Genomic DNA, 20,869 nt, shown 5'->3' with positions numbered 1-20,869 from the left:
GTTGAGCCCCACATCTGTCTTTAACCAACATACTCACAAGTTCTTTCAATATCACATCTGCCAAGGCTTTTCATCCCTTCTCATGGTCTTTGTGTTTTGGGTTGATTAATTGATGTTTGTTTTGTGGTTTTTTTGGGGTTTTTTTTCCAGGATGAAATGTGGGTTTTTTTGGCTGGCTTTCTGCTCCTCCAAAGTCACATTGTATTTGTTCTCTGTCTAAACTTGCATTTGCAATTCAGCCCAGTTAAATAGCATTTGTTAATGCCATTAATGGGCTTTTAACTCCCCGCAACCTGATTAATAGTGGAGATATTAAGTACACCCAGAAGTAATGTTTACAAAAGCATCCACGTGATTTAGAAGCATGAGTCCTGTCAAATGTCTCAGTGTCAGCTTTGCCTTTGAAAGTGAACTTCACAGCTTGGCATGGACCCAGAGAGCTGGGAGCATGTTCCATTTCTTTTTTGGGGGAGGGTTGTAAGCTTATCCCTCTGCAGCAGGACATGAGGATGGGCATCAAATCAAAGTTGATTTGCACACGTGGACATTTTTCCTTCCCTTCCTGACTGCTAACAGTTTTAAAAGATCTTGTTTCCTTCCTTACACCCTGTTCAGCCAATCCTTTTGTCCTTGTGTTTTTAAAGAAGCAATGGGGACTCTCCGTCACTTCAGACTCCATCTCATTTATGCATGGATAAGCTCTCCAGTACTACTTGTTTTCACAACCTCTCTTCCTAAAGTTCTTTCAACTTTCCTTGGCAGCCAGAACTCCCTTCAGATTTCTCTTGCATGTACCCTTTCCCTGCAGGAGGTGAAGACTGAGCATTCAGGTCGGGTTGCTTTGCCTACAGCAGTGGATATTAAGAAACCTAAAAAAATACACCTATATCTGTGTGAGGGAGACAGGTACCCACAACAGACAGTGCTTGCTGTGTCCCTCTAATGCTTGCCTTTCTAATAAGCCTCACAAATGCCTTATCTCTATTGAGCCGCTCTCAGCTGGCTTTTATATCCCTGTATGGGCCAGTCCAAATTCTGAGGGAAGAACAAGACTAGACACCTAGCTTCTTTCCTGGATCCTCCTTCAGGAAGAGATTGTTTACACCTCAGTACATCTGAATGATTTCCCAGAACAGCAGCTACCTACTTGGTGCTAATTCATCATAGCAGGAGTCACACAGCTCCATCTCACTCACTGAACAAAAGCACAGTAGCTCCAGGGTCTCACATCCTGCTCCAGATGTAAGTTCCTCAGGAACATTTGTAAAAGGAGGAGGGGCTTTCCATCCGGTGTCCTCAGAATTAAATCACTGCAAGGCTCCCTGTTGGCATTCCCTGATCTCAGCTCCACTTTCAAGAACAAACAAAACTTTTGCATCCATCCCCTTGCTGATGCCCTGGAGAACCTTACTCAGCTGCATTGCACTCAGCACCGGAATTAGAGGTACAGAGCTAGCAGGCCATCTGCTGTGCTGACAGAGACAGCTCCCATATCTGCTCTGAAGAGCCTCCTTGCCTTCATCCAGACACCAAGCCTGAATGACAGCCATCAATGATTCAGCAGAGATTTTGCTTTTGGCTGCTTGTTTTCTCATTGTTTGCATGGCAAAAGAATGACATCTATCATCATCTGGGGGCCTTGGCCATGCTGGACTGCTCTGAGGTTTGCTATTTCACACAAACTGAGTTTTCAGGGGATGATCATGCTTTCCTCTCCTCTTGCAGCAAGAGAGGAGTGGTACCTCATCATTCGACAAATGCGCAAAGTCCTAGCAGATCTGCTTCCCTCTCCCATAGACAGCTTTTTGTCACCAAATCACCTGCATAGACCAATGTGCAGGAATGGTGAAGGAAAGGAGCCTCCAAAATTCCTCCCTGGAGCAGGGGGAGGATGGGATGTAGCTGGACACTGGACACTGCATCAATGCTCTGCGTTTCCCAACTAAACATAACTAGATATTACAGAAGAAGCATACTATTTAGGAGTCAAAAAATTTCCCAATAGCTGTTCACACAGATGTCCAGGATTGTTTTTTATAAATTTACACATCTATATCTATATCTATATCTATATCTATATCTATATCTATTACATATAAAATTATAAATATTTATTATATTTTATTTTTAAAATATAATATATTCACAAAAATAAAAATAAAAATAGATACAGTTATATATATGTATAATATTTCATTTATCTAAAGCCCAGTGTGAGAGGGACTGATCTCACTCAGATCAGGATCCTCTGGGTACAGTGTGGTTATGAGCACTACCTCAGGCATTGTTTTATGGTAGCTTGGCACCTCCTGTGGCCCTGCAGGAGGGAAACCACTTCAGTTCTGCTCAGTGGGAATTTCATGTGTTCAAAGAAGTTTGTGGGGATGGTGACCTGGTGTGGCCTATTAGCACATGGTTCAGGGCCAGAATTAGACCTACACCTATCTCATGGCAGCTGGCATGACACAGAGAGACAGAGTTTAGCCAGGAGGGTCTGAGAGTCATTTGGTACCTGGTGAATGTGAGTCATGAACTAGTTGAAGTGGGAGATGGAGAGCCACAGAATGTACCCGAGGCACAACCCTGCTGGACTGCATGCTGCTTCCCATTGGGCCCCTGCCAAGCACAGCCCTGTCTGATTTTGGACACCCTGCTGTAGTTGTGCTTCCAATAAAACAACAGAGAAAAGAGCTTTATTTCAAGAGAAAAAAAGGATACCCAAAAGAAATTGAATAAATGATATTTAAATCCTCTGTCTCCCTTTCATGAGGTTAATACAGAACACAGGTCCATCTCAAAGTCCCAACACACCACAGGGGGCCTCTGAGAACACTTCTGCAGGACAGTCCCGTCTGATGTACCCTGTCCACAAACCTCTCTGAAGCACTCCCTACAATGGCCAAGGCAAACCAGCAGCTCCAGCCAGTGAGAAAGCAGATGGGTTTTCTAGGAAAAAAAAAGTAGCCAGTGTTTCTCTTGCTCAATAAAAGTCTTTGGCTTTGCTGAAGATAGACTTCTAGATTTAGACAAAGGGTAAAACATCACCTGCTGTGCTGCACAAATGCTTCAGGTCTGTGGGAAAGCAGAAACCAGTTATCAGGAATGGGATTGCTCTGGTGGACCCAGCCTTTCTCTGCCCAAGGGCATCAAGGACATGCTTGTACACTGCAAACATAAGCTGTGGTTGGGTAAGCCCAAACCCTTTAGGGTTCCCATGCTTCCTTGTCTGATTATGGTCTGACATTTATTTAGAGGTTGGTTCAAGGAGGAGGGGGTGTGGGTGTAGGAGTTCTGAGGAGGCTCTCTGTCTTCTTGGAACACTGGAGAACCTCAGGCAAGCCATGCAATGGATGAGGGGTGTCAATGAAGAACCTGACAATGCAGAGCATGACTTCTTCCACCCTCCTCTCTAGAGCAGGTTTGTATACTGCAAGAACATATCTCTCTATACCCTCACAAGTGCTGTGAAGTTTATTAGCATGCTCATTATTATTTTTCATGAGGAATTTCCAAACACTGGGTGAAGATTAAGCCCCAGTTGCAGCAAAGTTTGCATCAGCTGTACAAACCTGTCCCAGAGAACAGACAGACACAGTGGAGCAAGGACATAAATCACAGCATGGGGAATGAGGGTGGGAGGGGGTAAATCAGGAAGGTCAGAATAGTTGGATGATAAAGGAGTTGGCACAGTGGTCTCAAAGGCAGAATTCGTCTGATGGTGTACAACTCACATGTGATCTGTCCCTATGAATAACAGCCCAGCTTCACCTCCATTGTCTTCTCCTTCACCTCTCATTATGACACCTACTGGAAGTGTAACTCAGATCACACTTAGGCCAAGGTGAAAGACAAAGTGGGACACAGGTGTTTAGGGCCTTCCATGTTCACATCCATGTCACTGTCCTAAGAGAAGGTCCAATGTCCCAATGTTTAAGGGAATGTCTGCCAATGCAGGCAAACACATACTGGAGAAATTGGTCTGGCAAGTTGAGAGATGGTTAAAAAAACCACACAGGCAAGTCTGGAGCAGGAATGCTCAGGATGAGCCATTGAGAATTGACTAGTCATTAGGAAGGCTGCAGAGCCCTGATGTCCACAAGACAGAGAGGAGATATCAGATCTTCAGTTCATCAGTGTGCTGAGGGGACACAACCCCATAAAGTCAGTCCTGAAGTTAGTGTGCCACAAAAGTCTGTGGAATGGCAATGCTACAACACCACAGTAACCTCAGGTAGTGCACTCTAGTGCAGCTTCATTCCGCAATTAGGTGCTGATCTGTCCCAAAATGATTTTTTTTTTTGGCTGCTTCAGTGATGTGAACTTTTACCACAAGCAGAACTCTACCCCGTTGTTTTGATAAGAGACAGAGGATGTTTCGCAAAACTTTGTGGCAGAACATGTAACGCTGGCCAGAGGGCTGTCAGATTTGCAAAACTGGGTGAAATGTTGCAAACAGGCAGACTGGCGCCATTGGAGAGCAATTCCGAAAAACGAACTCCTGGACACTTCCCGCTTCCTACCAGGGACCCAAACAGCCTCCAGATATGCTTTTAACAAATGATTCTGCATCCCAAATGCTGTCTAGCCTCTAGAGCCTTGAAGCACTTCCCCAGCACCTATGAAAAAATAGAAACAATGAATATAGAAAGTTTATTGAGAATAAAAGAACCCAGAGGATTGAATATAAGTATTAAAAAAGTATTGGCTTTGCACTCCATAGTTCTGCAGGGAACTTGCCATCCCACAATGCCAAAGATTGAAAATGCCACCAATATATCCCTCTTAGGGGCCACCCAAAATGTCTGAGTAGATGGCCATGCCATTGTGTGATTCCCTAAAATAAAATTACTGTAATTGTGGTTAGGCTTTAGCTATCCAGGAGCCTCATGAAAGAACATAAAAGCCACAGAATAACTTAGCTACATTGTCTCCTGGGGCTTTGCCAGGGCTATTTCTGAGATGATGAAATCTCTATCTCTGGACAACTTATGCTCAATTTCAGGTTCCCAGTTATCTGATTTATTTTGCCTGGAAAACAGCTCTATCACCTTGAATTCACTGGTGTTTGTTCTTCCGCAGTCGAATCCTATCGTGGAAATGTAATTAAGGATAAGCTGTTCTCTGGCACCAACCTTGCTCGGGAGGCCCAAGTCCCACCCCAAACCCAGTGCAGTCTAAAGAAGAGGCAGTCTGTTTGAGGACATTGCATGGGAGTGCATGGCTATCCTGCTGAGTCATCCTGATAGAGGGAACCTCTGCCATGCAAAGGTGTGCAGTTACTTTTGCTTGGTGCTTCACCACATGCGAAACAAGCCAGATAGCAAACAAGTATTGGAAGGGGAGGCAGGGAAGATCTGCACTTTGTGGTGCATGCAGCACAAGTGGATGGCTGTGCCCGTAAAACTGTTCCAAAGGGATGAAAATCAGGAAACAGAGGTCTCTATGCGAGACATTCAAGAAATTTTGGTCTTTCCTTCCCCTAGAGAAAGCAAGCGAGCATTGAAAAGAACTCATACCCAAGGGTAACAAAGTTACTTAGAGCCCTAAAACATTCATTTCAGAAATGGATTGTGCAGAGAGCTTTCATCAGGAGAGGTTTCCAAAGCTGATCTGCTTTTGAAAATAACTCTTGAGTCCTTAAAGATTTAAACATTTTAAGTGTCAAAACACGCTGATGCCCCCTTTCAAATCTGTGGAAGTTCCCACTCCCACATCCGTGTTTGTTCCCTGCTTCCATTCCTTCAGAGTTGTGCTGGCACTGTGGTCCCACCAGGCATCTGCAGCCTTTTTGCCCTGCTCTTTGTGTATCATTCCTAGGATATTAGAGCAAAGTCAGCCAGTGAGCAGAGTCTGAGTTATTAGATTCAGTCAGCAAATACAGTAGCAGTGTAAACAGCAGACACGTCCAGAAACTCCAGAGCCATCCCCTCTGTCTCCAAGGCTCATGAATCTCTTCTGTCCTGAATTTCTGAATAGTTTCAAGGCTGATTCCAGTCCTGTACTACTCCAGCAGAGCAGGTACAACCCCTTACAGTAACCTAAGAGTTTTGGTGGCTGGGGAAGAAGTAGCCTCCTTTTATCATCTGCCTGTATTGGTAGCAAAACCTTCTCAAGCTCTTCCTCTGATACATGCCCAGTGGTTAGAGGAAGGAGTAAAGAGGGGCACCAAATGCCCTACCCCACACAGAGCACATTTGCATCTTCCACTGTTTGTTTAGCCATGATAGTCCTCAGTTAGCAAATTCTTAAGGTGCTGCTCATGAAAGTTTGAGCAGGAGAGTCCATGTCCCAAAAGAAACTGTTAGGGTTTCTAAGTCATTCAAAGACCCTGATCATATGTTCATCTCCCTCTTTTTTCTTTAACTCTTCAGCTGTGTTTTCATTCCTCATTATTTGGGTAACAGATGTTTTCGTGCAGGTGTTTAAATCTCTCATACGGTCTGTCCCTGACAAAGCCATCTGGCTTATGAAACCTCCTTTGAAAAATCTTCAGACACATTTCTGCATGGACCCCGCACATCCACCAGAAACACCTGGTGGTTTTATGACTTGACTCACTGTTCCAGGTAGAGAAGAACGGTAAGGGGACAGGACCCCCTATCCCCCATTCAGGAATTACACACACATACACACACAGGCAGGCAAGAAGGTCATGCAGCTGCACAGCTTTGGCCACTGCTGCCCAGGGCATCCCCTTCTGCTTTCATCTCCCTTCTGCAGTCACAGGTAAATGTGTCACAGGCAGCAGAGGAGGGACCTTGATGTTGTTCCCTTGCCTGGGTGAAAAGGAGGTGGGTTTCCTGCCAACTCCAGCTCCAAAAGCCCTGCTGTAATTCAGCAACCTTAACTTTTACAGAAAGCTTGTTTTCAGACACCCGGACTGATGAGAAAGACTTGACAATGCAAAAGGTAATGGCTTGAAAACTGAAAGGCCAATAAAACCTCCTGCCCCCATGGCCTTTCTTCTCAGTGCTGGTGCTCTTTAAGGCAAATCTCCAGGAGTCTGACCCAGGGACATGGGACAGCTGAGGGTGGTGATACCACGTAAGTGGCACTCAGGCATTGTGCCTTTCTGCACAGAGGTGAACTATGCTGGCAAATAGGGAGGCAATGTGTAACCTGCTGTGCTAATTATATATATGCCTGTAACCAGGGAAAGGCCTGTGTACGTGCCAGTGCCTGGAAGAGCCTGGGAAGACAGGCATGATAGGAAAAACTGCTATCTCTCCTCTTCCTTCTCTTCTCCATTTGAGGCACTTACACAGAACATAATTGAGGATGGTATTTATTTATTTATTTGAATGAAAAAGGAAAATTGTGCTTGTGATTTGGGAGGAGAGCTGCCAGAAGAGGAACTGGACCCTTTCCAATACCTCACAGTCTAGTAGTTAAGCATTGCCTGAATTGGGCACCGCGGAATCTTGAGTCCTGCTTTCTTCCACTCACTGGTTTATAACTCTTGGCATTTAAAAAGGCACCTTGTAAACATTTAATTCATTGTTCTTTGATATATAATTGAATCATTTGCTGGCTTGCCTTGTAAGAGGGAGGAAAGCACCCTGCAAGGGGAAGTTTTCTCTCTCCCCAGCCCTTCATCGCCTGCTGGGGTGCAATGGCAACAGCAGCTTGATGCCTTCCGCTTCCCACCAGCTGCTTTCTGGCTGCCTCTGAAGGAAGGGAGGTCACCTTGGAGAAAGAAGGTCTTCTCTCTCTCTTGCCAGATCTTTCCTCACTTTTGTGATACCTGCCTCATGTTCCTGCATCAGTGGTGCTCAGACAGCTGCTTTTCCAGCCCAAGCCCCAGCCTTGAGCAAGCCAAGCCAAGCCCTTCCCCATGGGAAGCTCCTGTGGGGCTGGCGGGGAGGTGTGGGTCCCTGATGAGAAATGTGGTCACTGGTCTCAGTGGCCATGCCCTGACGTTCATCCAGCTATTCAGCATGTCCCTGCTGTGCATGAGGAAGGTGTATACACAAAGCTGCCTCCAGCAGGCCAGGGTTTGGCTGGCTCCCTACTTAACTCAATGGGATTTTTTTTAAAGTGTTTTCCTGTCATTATTACTTACCTTTAATGCACAGGCCAAGGCTTGTATGACGCTGTGGCAGAAGCCCTGCCTCTCTGTTACACCTCATGTACAAATTAGTGGAGATCTTTGCTGCATTCCAATAAGGGACTGAAACAACAAATCTGCTGGTTAATCATTTATTGCTGTGTGAACCTGCTGAACAGCAAATATGCTAGAAAGGGGAAAGGAAAGGGCATGGCAAGAGATTAACTGAGGACAGTCAAAAGTCAAGCAGAAGGGAGCGGGGATGAGACTGGAAAGGTCAGGTGGCAAACAGGAAGGTTACTGTAGTGTAAACACTGTCTCTCAGCTGCACAGGGGCCAGATGCACTATCCTGCTGCCAGTTCAGCCCTCTCTGATCCGTGACCACAGGCAGTGGCGGGCTGAATGACTAGCTACTGCCTCCAGCTGAATCTGACAACTTGTCTATCTAGGAGAGATATTTAGATCCACTAAGCTTCTTTCACCTTTCCAAGACTCAGGTCCCCAGTGTTCACAAAGCATGTGCTTCTCCCAAGAACAGACCTGTCACCCTTGCAGCCTTTAAAAATATATTTGTCCATGTGAAGTGCTGTTCTCACCAAAGGCTCTGACTGCCAATCCCACCAGCACTGGGGTGGTGGGGAAGGCAAATCAACCCAAGTCAGAAAGCTAATTGTCCACGAATGGACTTCTCTTATGGACTCCAGTGTGATAGGGCTGGTGGGACAGAGCACAGCTGTATCTGTTATGGCCATAAGTAGAGCTTGAGCAGAACAAATGTCCCCCTCCTAGACACCTGTGGGGTATTCACTTTAGCCCTCCAAAACCTGTAGACCAGTGAGCTGGGATAGTGAATACAGCCACTGTCACCCAGACCTTGTCCACTCCTGACCACCCCAGTTAGACGGCAGTTAGCTAGAAAAACAAGGATGACCACATAGTCATTGGCAGAATTTACCGTGTGTTTTTACTGGCCAGTGGGTAGTGGGATGCTTAGCCCCATGGCAGCAGTGTCTGAGTAAGCAGCAATCCCATGCTGGCTGGGACAGGGTCTACCCTCACACTAAGCACACATCCAGTAGGAAAGCTTACAGGAACAGCACCCCAAAGCCAAGGAAAGGGCTCCATTTCAACTCCTGTTGACATAGCAACATTATGACATTGCCAGCATGCCCAGAGCATGGTGGCAGTACCATGGGATATCTGCCCAGGCAGTGGGGTGTTTGTTTTGAGAGAAGCACAGTACTGGGTGAATGCCACAATTCAGAGAAACAAGTACTTTGGCCAACATAAACAAAGCAGTTATTGATATATTTACACAGCCGAGGTTCCTGACTTGAATTGTCACCATCCATTGGACTCTGTTGCCTTTTCTCTGCTCTCCACCTCAAGTCACAGTGTTGAACCTGACACAGGAGCAGCCCTGAGAAGTCTGGCTGATCATCATACAGCTTCATCCATGTTGACAAGGAAGACTCTGAAAAAACCCTTAGTGCCAGCATGCTCAAGCCTATTGCCTCCAGCAGTCCCACTTCTGCTCTGTGAAGGGCTGTGAGAATCACCAACCACTGCCCTTACTCCAGCCACACTTGGATATCCCCATGAGCTTTTGCTTCATCTGGGGTCATAAGTAGTGGAAAGGCTGAGGTGAGTCTTGGTGTCTTGAAGGAAGAAGAGGTGAAGGAATTGCCTGTCCCCCATAGCTATGGGTCTCCCAGAACTCATGCCCTTCTCCTGGGGTGAGGGGCAGGGAGCAGTTTTGAACACCTTGACCAAGAAGAAGAGGGCTCCCTCTCCTGTAGAACACCCTGTCCTGTTTTCAGCTGGCTAGGAAGGAAGATGAGTTAGGAAGGGCAACAGGAACCCATTGACCAGCTGTCTGAGGACTCAGCAGGCTAGTCCTTCAAAGGCAATTAATAGTTTTTACTCTTACTGTTTTTTTTAAATAGTAAGAGGTGAAAGAATAAAATAAGCTAGTGCCTATTTGATGGCCCCAGCAGGATTATACTGCTTCACAGTGTGCATGACAAAAACAAACATGTCTGCCAGAAACTCTCCTGTATTTGCTTCCATGCAAACACAAATTGTATGACAAAGTAGTTTTGCAGTCAGTGTTCTCATTAAAAGCAATTAAAATAAGCAGGAACGTTTTGCCAAAGCTGAAGACCTCTTTCAATTTGATTTGGGCAATTTGCCTTGCAACAGCTAAGTATCAGCTGAAAATGAAGGCATTGATCAAATGGGGAACCTCCCTTTTCCTGTTTAAGGCTCTGCCAGACTGCAGTAGGTTGGGAATATCAATGTGGGGAGAAGTGGGAACAGGTGTCTGAAGAGAAAAAGGGAGAAAGAATGAAAGGAATAGAAGAAGCGTTACTGACCAGTGGTCATATGTTTTGATGTCTAACAGAAATAAAATGTTCTGGCATTTCAGTTTTTCCATGAAGCCAGCAGCAGAGGAAGGGAGGCATCAGCATGGCACAGAAGCTGAGGTTCCTCACCACTGAGGCAGCAGTTGTGCTAAACATAACACAGCATGCTTCCAGGAAGGACTTGCTCCCAGTGTGGACAGATCATCTCTGGCTGGGTTTGAGAACCAATCCCATGATTTTCTTTGTATATGGCATGTAAGAGCCCTAAATGTACCGAGGAAGTCTCCTCTTGTCCAGGTCCATGCTCTGTTGGCCACCATGTCCAGGATGTAGTTCTCTCTATGACAAACTTGCAGCCGAGCTCCCACAGAACTCTGCCCCTGAGCTCCTCTGGCTCATTTTGCTTGATGGACTCACCAGTTCTGCAGCTGGTGTCATGTTACACCCAGACGGTTCCGTCAGCCAAAGACCAAAAACAGTGGACTTCCCATCGAAGCACAAGTAAGCCACAGGTCAGTGTGCAAACCTGGGCTTGTCAGAAAATAAGGCTGCCATCATGATGCCAAATGAGAGTCAATTCCCTCCCAAGCAAAACAGTGAATGGGGAGTAGGATTCCACATACCTGAGAGAAGATGACAAGGGCAGCAACCACCCATGTGTGAGACCGCAGGGAAGCATTGCCCCTAAAATACTGACATTAACTCCACCTGAAATACTTTTGCACAGACGGAGCCAAAGAGAGAGTCTTTTATAAGTTGTAAAAGAAATGCAGGAGTAACTAATAAAAGAATAATAAAAAGTTGAATGCTACCAAATGGTAGAGCAGGACCCTTGGCTCCCTTGTGTCAGCTCGGAGCAGAGGGCTGTGTGTCGCACAGACAATGTACAGGCCTTCAGCTCCACTGCTGAACAGGAGGAATCTTGGCCATCCCATTCTTCAGAGCTGGCAGCTGAGCCATAGAATATGTGAAAATCTTTTCCTCGGGGACTTTCTAGGAACTCACTTCAGGAGCATTCCTGTTGCTGAAAAGTTCAGGCATCAAAGCACTACATATCCTGTGGGAGGAAAAGGGGAATTCTTTCACAGACATCATCTCTTCCTGATGTAATTTAAAAAGTCAATGGGAAACAAATCCAGACATGAATATTTATCTTCAGCTTCCTGGTAAGCGTTTTGCTGCACTAATTCCCCTGGCCTTCTTCCAGGTTTTTTTACAGAGAGAACCCAGATACACTGGCTCCCCATAAGGACTTGGGCACCTGGGGACATGTTGTCTGAGAACCTGTTGACCCCTAAGTTTTCTGACTGAGCTGACACATGCATCTTCATCTAATATTTTCTCTGAAGACTCAGCCCTCGATGTAGTATTTTCCATAAAGGGTAACACTGCAGTAATTCTGTTAACGAGCAGTGCTGTGAAACTGCCTGCTGATCCCTTCCCACCCTCATCTCAGGGAGATGTCTGAGGGGGTAAAATGGAAATTGATGTGTCAGCCCAACTGCATTAATTCGACACATCAGCAGGACATGGGTCTCCTGTGAGCCCACTGCACAAAGGTGACATTCGATGCATGAGGCGGGACTGTCAGGGCTTGGGAAGGGGCCACAGACACACCCCCAGGCAGCATTAAAGATGTCAGCCTACTATGCCTCTGCCTTCCCCAAAAAGCTCTCCAATGCAGTTCTGGTAACACACTGGAAGAGGTTTCTCAGAGAGGTGCTGGATGGCCTATCCCTGGAAACATTCAAGGTCAGATTGCACAGGGCTCTGAGCTGCCTGATCTTATTAAAGATGTCCCTGCTTGTTGCAGCAGGGTTGGACTGGATGGCCTTCAAATGTCCCAAACCATTCTATGATTCCCTGATTCTATTATTCTTTTCATGGTCTGGAAGAGGAAAGAAACTCAACCAATATTTCCCTAAGCAAACCCCATGCCCCACTGCCAGTGCTCTCCTGCTCAAGGATTCTACAACCTACTCTGACTTCTTACGTGTGAGGGAGCCCCAGCCCCATAAAAGAGATCACATTTTCAGCTCACTACTTTTTGCTCTTCTCAGAGCCAGGTGTGTTTGCAGAGTGAAGAACCACCAGGTTAGGAAGAGCATAAGTTAGAATTTTTTATATAGCCTTACTTTTCTTCCCCCCCATCCAAACACTATGATGCTTTACATGGAAAAGACACTCTACTTTCACCCCACAGGTTTCCTGTCCACACAGAACGAACTGTAATATGAAATCTACACAAATACATCATTCCCTCTTGTTTTATCTCTGTTTTTTAACCACTCTCTACCCAGTCTATGCCCTGAACATATTAATCTTCGATTCCTGCTGTGGTACTTTTCCCATTGTATCTGCTCCTTCACAAACATTAATGAGATTATGGCTAATGTGATGAGATTAAACTTCCAATGTCTGGATCACCCACTAGGTTCGTGCTCAACCTGGCTTCCCACTGTGTCCCCTGTGGTCCCTATGGTGGGAAACTGACTACCAAATATCACCTCTATATATAGTGGGCAGAGTTAGAAACCCCTCGGTGAGTGACTCTAATCACCTTGCTGGCTGCAGGTAGAGTTTCCCTTTTCAGCCTATTTTGAGACTTTGGAAAAATCCCACAAGAAAGGAAAGATTATTTTAGGGCATTTCAGAGAAATGTCATTTTCTAAAACTTATTCTCAGAAACCAATAAATCATTTTAACAAAAACTGTTTTTCAATCAACCCATTCATTAATTAATCATGCTAAAGCAAGATTTTTCCAGAATGGAAAATTTTAAGTAAAATAATGACTGGCAATAATATAAGCAACTACAAGAAAAAAATTACAAAACTAAGAATTAAATGAAGTGCTGCCTAACTTTACTTGTCACTGCTCCTAATAGACAGATGGCCTTCCCACAACAGCAACACCTCTCCTGTCAAATTCATGTGGTCATGTGAGTACCTTAGTGGGACTTCTACCTTAATAAAGACTAAGAAAAACATTGAATACGGACCCCTAACGTTATGTGATAAAATCATGTAATAAGAAATAAGAAAGTGCAACAGCACAGAATGTTGAATCTCACAAGGACTGTACTTCCTTGTCAGTCAGGAAGTCCAGGTAGTTTACAGGGCACATGGGATCAGGAAGTCCATCAAGATGTTCCTGGCACAGATTAGTCACAAGACTATTTATCCAAGGGTCAGTCACATGTGTGGAAAGTAAAAAAAAAAAAAAAAAAAAAAAAAGCAGTTAACAATCTGTTGGTCTGTGAGCGTAATTGATGTGCTGTGTAATGCTCCGTGGTTCTCGTAGTACACACACGCATGCCTGCTCTCACTGCACACCCTTCATGACAAGAAGCTGATTTTTGTGCAAATCTAAACAGCAAAGTACAACTCTGAATTACAAAACAGAGAGCTGGGACCTCACTGCAGAACTGCCAATATCTTCTTCTTTACAGGCAGATGGCAAAATTGTCATAATAAGACGCTTGAGGAAGAATTCACCAGTAACACTTGGAGGGGTGTAAAGAGACTATCCCTCTTAATTGGGGAAGAAAACATCAAACCAGTAGCCCCAGACTGTAATACCCCTGTGTATATTTGTCCCCAGAGATGGGGTAGGAGTCTGCCTTGGAAAACGATCTGTTCCAGGATGCACCATCGCAGAGTCATGTCTAGCAACCCAACTGTTCAGTCAAAAGAGGCAGGGAAAGATAGCACCACATCCACCAGCCCACTGGCAGGAGATGTGCCGGGCTCCTGTGCAGACGTGCAGATCACCCGTGCTAAACATGATGAAAGAGGAGCACACATTTGGTGTTGGTGACTGCCAGTGGATTCCCTGCATCTCCCAGGTGCTGGTGACTCAGAAAGTGTTATCTGTGTTAAGTGGTTTCTGCCAGAGAGAACATTTGTGTCCTGCTCATATGGAATCAGTTTTTACTCATTTCCCTACCCATTTTTATGTCTTAAAGGCATGCCATCATTTGCAGCAAAACCCATGGGTCATCACCATGAGGAAGACTTAGAGAAGTGTGCCATGGGAAAAAAGAGGCCACATAGGGAGGATGAAGAGGAAAGGGTTTCATTATCAGTCGCAGAAGACAAGTCTGACAGTGGTAACTGACTCTCAAATCTGACAACATGGGCCTATATTAGGTATTCTTTCAGTTCAGCCATATATTGCCAAAGCCCATGGCAGAGTTCCCATCCTTTTCACTAACTCTGCAGTCATGCTCCTCTACCCTCAGCAGCCCATAGCAGGGTTACATGGTACAGGAGGGAGGTTCAGGACATAATGTGCAGTGACCAGCAGGTTCCAACAACTTTCTCACCATGTTGAATAGTATTTTTTGCTTTCCACAAGACTCCTTCTGCTGCAGACTCCCAGCAGAACAGGCAGAGAAACAGGGAGTGTGAGTGGCGCCTTCCCCAGATAGATTTCACACTTCTAAGGCACAGAGAAGGAAACCAGCATCACTTTGATCAAGTGCCATGCGCTGTGTACAGTAAATGACGATACACCACTCCCTCTGTGCTTGATACCTTGCCAGTTTAGCATACTTACTCCTGATCTCTGAGTGTCACCCCTTTGCAGTAAAGGAAAATATTTTCAAAAGTGAGCAAATGACCTTGGAGCCCAAGCCCCATCACTGCTCAGTGAGGCATTGCATCCATTTGATGGTACGCACTTCACATAAGTGTTTAACAGGTCAGTCACCCAGATGTGGAGTGGGACAAATACCATCATGGAGAGCTTGAATCTGAATCAGACACTCTCTGGAGGTTAGCCTTCAAAGAGAGCTGAGGCCCACTGTAACACATATTTGGCCTTTCAGGACAACTGACAGACCTTGTTCCAAGGTTCCAGTCCACAGCCCAGCTGTATCCTGCCTTTAGTTCAGCTCTCAACTGATATATACCCATGAAATAATTTTATTATATATTAGCATCTGATTACCTCATTCCCACTGAGGAGGACTTTACTCCAGAAATGAACCCATGACTTGGATGGATTGCTCAAGGACTGTAGCTGCTTCCTAGGAAGAGATGTTTACAGGGTCTCTTTCTCATCCCCTCACTGCTTTCCTTCTCAAGTGCATGGCTGCTCATGAAGGGGCTGCCTCTGCCCACCTGACAACTGAGGTTATTCCACCTGCAGGCTGTGGGGGCTTTCTGTTCCCATGCCCTGGAAGGGATGGAATAATAGGGTCTGCAGAGATGATGGTGCTCTCCTTGCCTTCATAGAGGCTCAGTGAGCCTACGAACAAGAGGTTTAAAGCCTCTCTATAGACCAAAGCATCTAGGTCACACACTGTTGCAGATCACGTTCCTCAAGCACAGCAGGCTCACAACAGTTACCCTTACACCAACTCCACTCCCAGAGCCCAAACCCACCACATTCCTGCTTGGGCTGCTGGATGCAGATGATGCAGCAGCTATTTATCATTCTCACCATAGAAGAATTCCCTTGCATGAGATGAATTCAGCACCAGCATTACCTAGATCATGTACCTTGCACTGTGAAGCAGAGATCTTGGTCTCACAAGCTTTAGGGACAACCACTGTCACATCACAACACTGGCAAAGAAGACTACCCCTACTGTTTCCCATGTTATCTGTGTGATCTGTCAGGGAGCAGAAACCATCTGAGGACATCCTTAAGCATGAGGACCAGGTTCCCCTAGGACGAGAGATGAAATATTCACTCTGACATATTAAAATAAACCAACCGCTCCTTCTTTGGAGCCAGATTGTGAATATGTAGGGTGTGTGTAGTTAGATGAATGTCATTGCCAGATAAGAACATCTCTCACAATCATGCAGTGTCGAGAGCCCAGTGAATGCCAGTTACTTATCACTGTCACGTCAGTACAGTGCAAAATAACAACTGCTCGCTCTGCTGTTGCCACATCGCGATTTTGCAGAACCTCAACAGTCTTCCATGAGCAGTCCCTGACACTGTCCACAAGGAACAGTCTTTTCTTTCTCTTTGCCCATGGCCATACCTTTATCCCTGGTGACTGCAGGTATAAACATGTGCAGGGAAGGAGTGGAACTAAAGCCACCCAATAAGACAAGTCTGGCTTACAAAATGCTAGAAGAGGCATTCAAAGAGAAAGCCTGTGGCTGAAACACTTATAGTGTTTAGTATAACTAAACAGAGCAAAGAGTGATACTGTGGGCATTTCTTCCCTGGGATAAGGCACAGTGGGAACCTTCTGAGCTCTTCAATTTTCCTGGCGTTTTCTCTTCTGTACTTGATACAAGCCAACCTCAGGGACACTCAGATGAATACAGAAATGACCACAAAGAGTTAAAACTGTCAGAGTAAACTGAATACATCTGACATAGAGTCCTATTTTCCATCTTGCTTTGCATCCTCATTTATAGGTAGGGGACAAATCCTTTCTTTTCATACAAGAGTAAATAAATGTCCAATGCCAGACACAGCCACTGTGACTGAGCAACACGGAGGACATTCAGCCCTTTCAAACCATGGAAGCAGGTAGAGGAAAAGGGCCAGTTTGACAACATATGGAAGGCTGTCAGCTGCCCTCTCAAACTGGGTAAGACACAGCCTTTCCAGTGTAGATCCAAGAGAAGTATTTATTTTAAAAGATAACAAAGGATTGACAGTTGTACTGTCAATAATAAGATGGTAACAAGCAAGGCCATGCAAGAGGAACATCTCACCCATTACCCACGTAGCTTCAGGGAGTGTCTCATCCCAATCCAACATCTGCCCAGGTATTTAAGCAATGACTTCAACAGAGATCAGCACTGTGTAAACATTTCCTGCCTGAGCTGGGGCACCACAACCAGACCTAGGGGTGGAATAAAAAGCGTAGACTTTGGTTGGTCTACTGTGGTAGTGGAGGTCTGACAGCAGCAGCCTGCAACCAGCTTTTGGCCAGCCAGTTTGGGTATGCAGAGCAGTATTTTCATGCTGGCAAAGACCCCCAGAAGAGACTGCCTTCCCCTGTAGGAACCTGGCCTCCATCAAGTGCTCACTGCCTCAAAGCTGTGGCTTTGCTTCAGCTATCCTGCAAGCCACAAAGAGCAGAAGCCCACTTGGACAGTCTGTTATGGCCACTTGTGCTGGAGTCTGTCAGGTGTCCTTAGCATCTAAAATGAAGCAGGAACCCCATTTGGTATCCCATAAAAGATTTTATAAAGAAGTTTCTTTAGAAAAGGAATCTAATTCTGTTAGAATCTGCTTTTTCTTCTCCCACAGCGGAAGACAAAGAACACTGGCACAACAAGCAGCAATGGAAGAAAGGCAGAAAAACAGGAGACATGTGTCCTGGTCCAGGCAGGGGCTGGAGAAATGTCTTAAGAAGAAGTCAACAGACTGGTACTGGGAATATAGAAATATAATAGAATATAATTCCTATTGCAGAGGCCCGCATGACACTGAGACACACATTTCCTCTCTGATACACAGGAAACAATTTCAGCTGCCTGTGCTCCAATTCCCTTTCTGGAAATGGGGTTTTCTGGTGTTCACTGTTCTACTCGTGGCTCATAGGAACCAGTTCCACCGCTTTTCAGCTCCTTGCCCAGGTGCTCTCAACATGAGGACGAGCTAGTCCAGCCCTCAGGAGAGGGATATCCCAGCACACTGTGGCAGCTAGTAAGCTGTGTTGAACCAGCCTCCACTCCATGAAAAGAGAGCCTGTATCATACTCAGTGTTCCAGGGGCTGGCCTGAGGAAAGAGATGAGTACAGCAGGGAGGAGATGGGTGGGCTGGTGCCTGCAGCTCCTCCGGTGGCAACTGACAGAGATCCTGTTGTGGTTGTTACCCCAGCAATCAGAGGAGTTAATCTGATGGGATGGGACTCTCTCACCCCCCTTGTCACATCTGATGGTGAATGTGAGCAGCCTGACAACCCTAGGCTTCTCTCCCCTGTTAGGCTCAAAATGTTGGGTCACTCCCTATGTGCCAGATAAAAGCACTCTAGAAAATTTGCTCCATATACCTAGAAAACTATCCAATATGAAGCTTCTGTTTCTCAGAGACTCCTCAAACAATACCTCTCTCATTGAGAGCCCCAAGCAATGGGGTCCCCAAGACACCCTAATTTTCTGCTGCAGCTCTGGTTAAACACCCACTCAGCTGCCAAACGGCCCATCACAAATCAGGAAGATTCAGCTGGTCCTGGGCAACCCCCTTGCCAGCACTCAGGCACCTCTTTCCTCATTGCTGCAAAGCAAAGACAAATACAGTTGAAAAAACATGGGTACTCCTGGGGGAGGGAGCGAAGACTTCTGCTGGGTATGGGGTGAAGCAGGAGCACGAAGGGTGGACTCAGGGGCAAATCATCAGAGCAGATACGCTGCTAGTGCAAATCAAGGTGGCCTCATTGACTTTGCCTTGCCCTGGCTGGGTTACGCCTCCTGTGCCATGTTTCCTGAAATAGGGATCTGCCTGTCTGGCTCAATGAGAGCAGGCTGTCCTAGCAGTGTTTGGAAGCTATGTAAGTGGAAAGCATTTTTACACAAGCTAATTTGACATATAATATTTCAGGAACTTACAATTTATTTTTATGGTTTGTTTAAGGAAAAAAAAAAAAAAAAGCCCTGCAGAAAAAGAAAATACAGGGAAAAAAGAAAAAAAAAAAAAACAAAACACTGAGCAAATAATAACATGTGTGGGTGGGTTGGTATGTAATACCCCAACCACAGGGCTACAGCAACATTTGGTCCCATTGACCTTTTTGCTTAAATTAAGGTAATTACTCACTGCTGGCAATAGGCTGCTGTGTTACATCTGTGGATTGGCACATAGAGAAGGACATGACAAATAATTTGACACATGCTGGTGAATTCAGACTTGATCCAAAGTCTAATGACATATTGTTCTTATGAGCAAAATTATTAAACCTTGATTAAACTCCAAGATCTATAAAGATGGAAATGTGGAAAGGTGGAAAGAGATAGATAGATAGATAGATAGATAGATAGATAGATAGATAGATAAAGTCTATGTACCTTAAAATAGATCTAGTCAAGTAATTTCTGCTGTAATCTCTGTGTGAGGGTAATGGACTTTAAAATCAGCAGGTTTCATTTCCCAAGGGCTTTTTTGTCTTAAAGTTTTCTACTAGGAAAAATCAAACCTGTATATTTTAAACCAGATAATTCAGTGTGACTGACTATATGTTCTGTTGTTGACCTGGCCCAAAACACTCTCAAGCACATTTGCATACTATGATGCAATGTCTCCTAAGTGTTTGCATTTCTTTCCTGAAATATAACAATTTGCTGGTTCACATGAGAAAATGGAGCTACCATTCAACGTGGGTTTTGTGCCCCCATACAAATATTCTTTGTAATACTGAAGGAACGCAAAAGAAAGCAATTTCTGCTAAAATTAATTAAATTACTCAGAACATTGCCACCTCGAAAAGTCTAACAGCCCATTCACCTAAGTAATGTCAATAGAAGCAATTTCCAGATGCTTTAGACTTTTTCATTCAAATACCCCTGTTTTTCAAATGTTCAGTAAATGTTTGCCATAAAACAAATGCTGAAGCATCTATTTCATTAAATACAAATTCTCATTTTTATTCTTTTTTCCTTCTGCATAACATCACACACACAGAAAAAGGTAATCTTTTTCTAGCTCAAGTTATTAAGTTATAGAGCAGATTTGCTATTATATAAAATAAATGATGCCTCTGACATAGAGAATTCATAACTTACATGCTTACACTGTGTTGATGACCTTTAAATGAATCTTAAAAACTTTTGCTGCTTGAAGTTGAATATTGCTTCTCTGCACTGTTACTCCTTGCAATGGCTCATTGAACGCTGTTAAAACAAATTTTCTTTTTACAATGAATGAAACAACTGGGATGAGGCAGAGAAGACCTCAGGTCATAAGGTTTGCAGAATGAAAGAATGATATTAAACTTGGAGTTCAGTACTGTTGAGAGCAAGCCCAGGGAGTTCACTTGCCAAGCACCAAGGTTCGCCCCTGAAGCCAGGCGGCCTGTGAACACTTCTGGTGCTGAGCCATCTGGTCCCAAGGCTCCGCTCATGTTTGCAGTTTCCCACAGTAATTTGCACACCCACAATTTGACATCTCCTGGGAAAATAAGGCCAGTATTTTTGTAAAGATTTGAGAGTTCATGACTCTTCTCCTTAAGGGTTAAGAGCACCTTCAAATTCAAAACAGGTATTTGGAAGTATTCACAAACTCTGGTGCTGTTTAGACTGGAGGATGGAGGTTTAACTAAACCCCTAATTTTGATGCCAATGAGGAATAGGCCTGATGCCACTTGTTGTTCTCCATGGAACAAACAGTAACACCAGGGAGAAGTAGAATCTGGAAAGACACCAACAAATCTGAAGATGAGAAAATGCAGAAAACATTGATGCTCCAGGCAGACAAGTAGAACACTGGATGTAGATGAGGCTGGAAGGTGTTTATACCAGATGAGGCACTTATGTCTC

The sequence above is a fragment of the Chamaea fasciata genome, unplaced genomic scaffold, assembly GCF_029207755.1.
Source record: "Chamaea fasciata isolate MVZ Bird 193981 ecotype frontalis unplaced genomic scaffold, bChaFas1.0.hap1 SCAF_3, whole genome shotgun sequence".
Lineage (NCBI taxonomy): Eukaryota > Metazoa > Chordata > Aves > Passeriformes > Sylviidae > Chamaea > Chamaea fasciata.
This window is presented reverse-complemented; position numbering follows the sequence as displayed.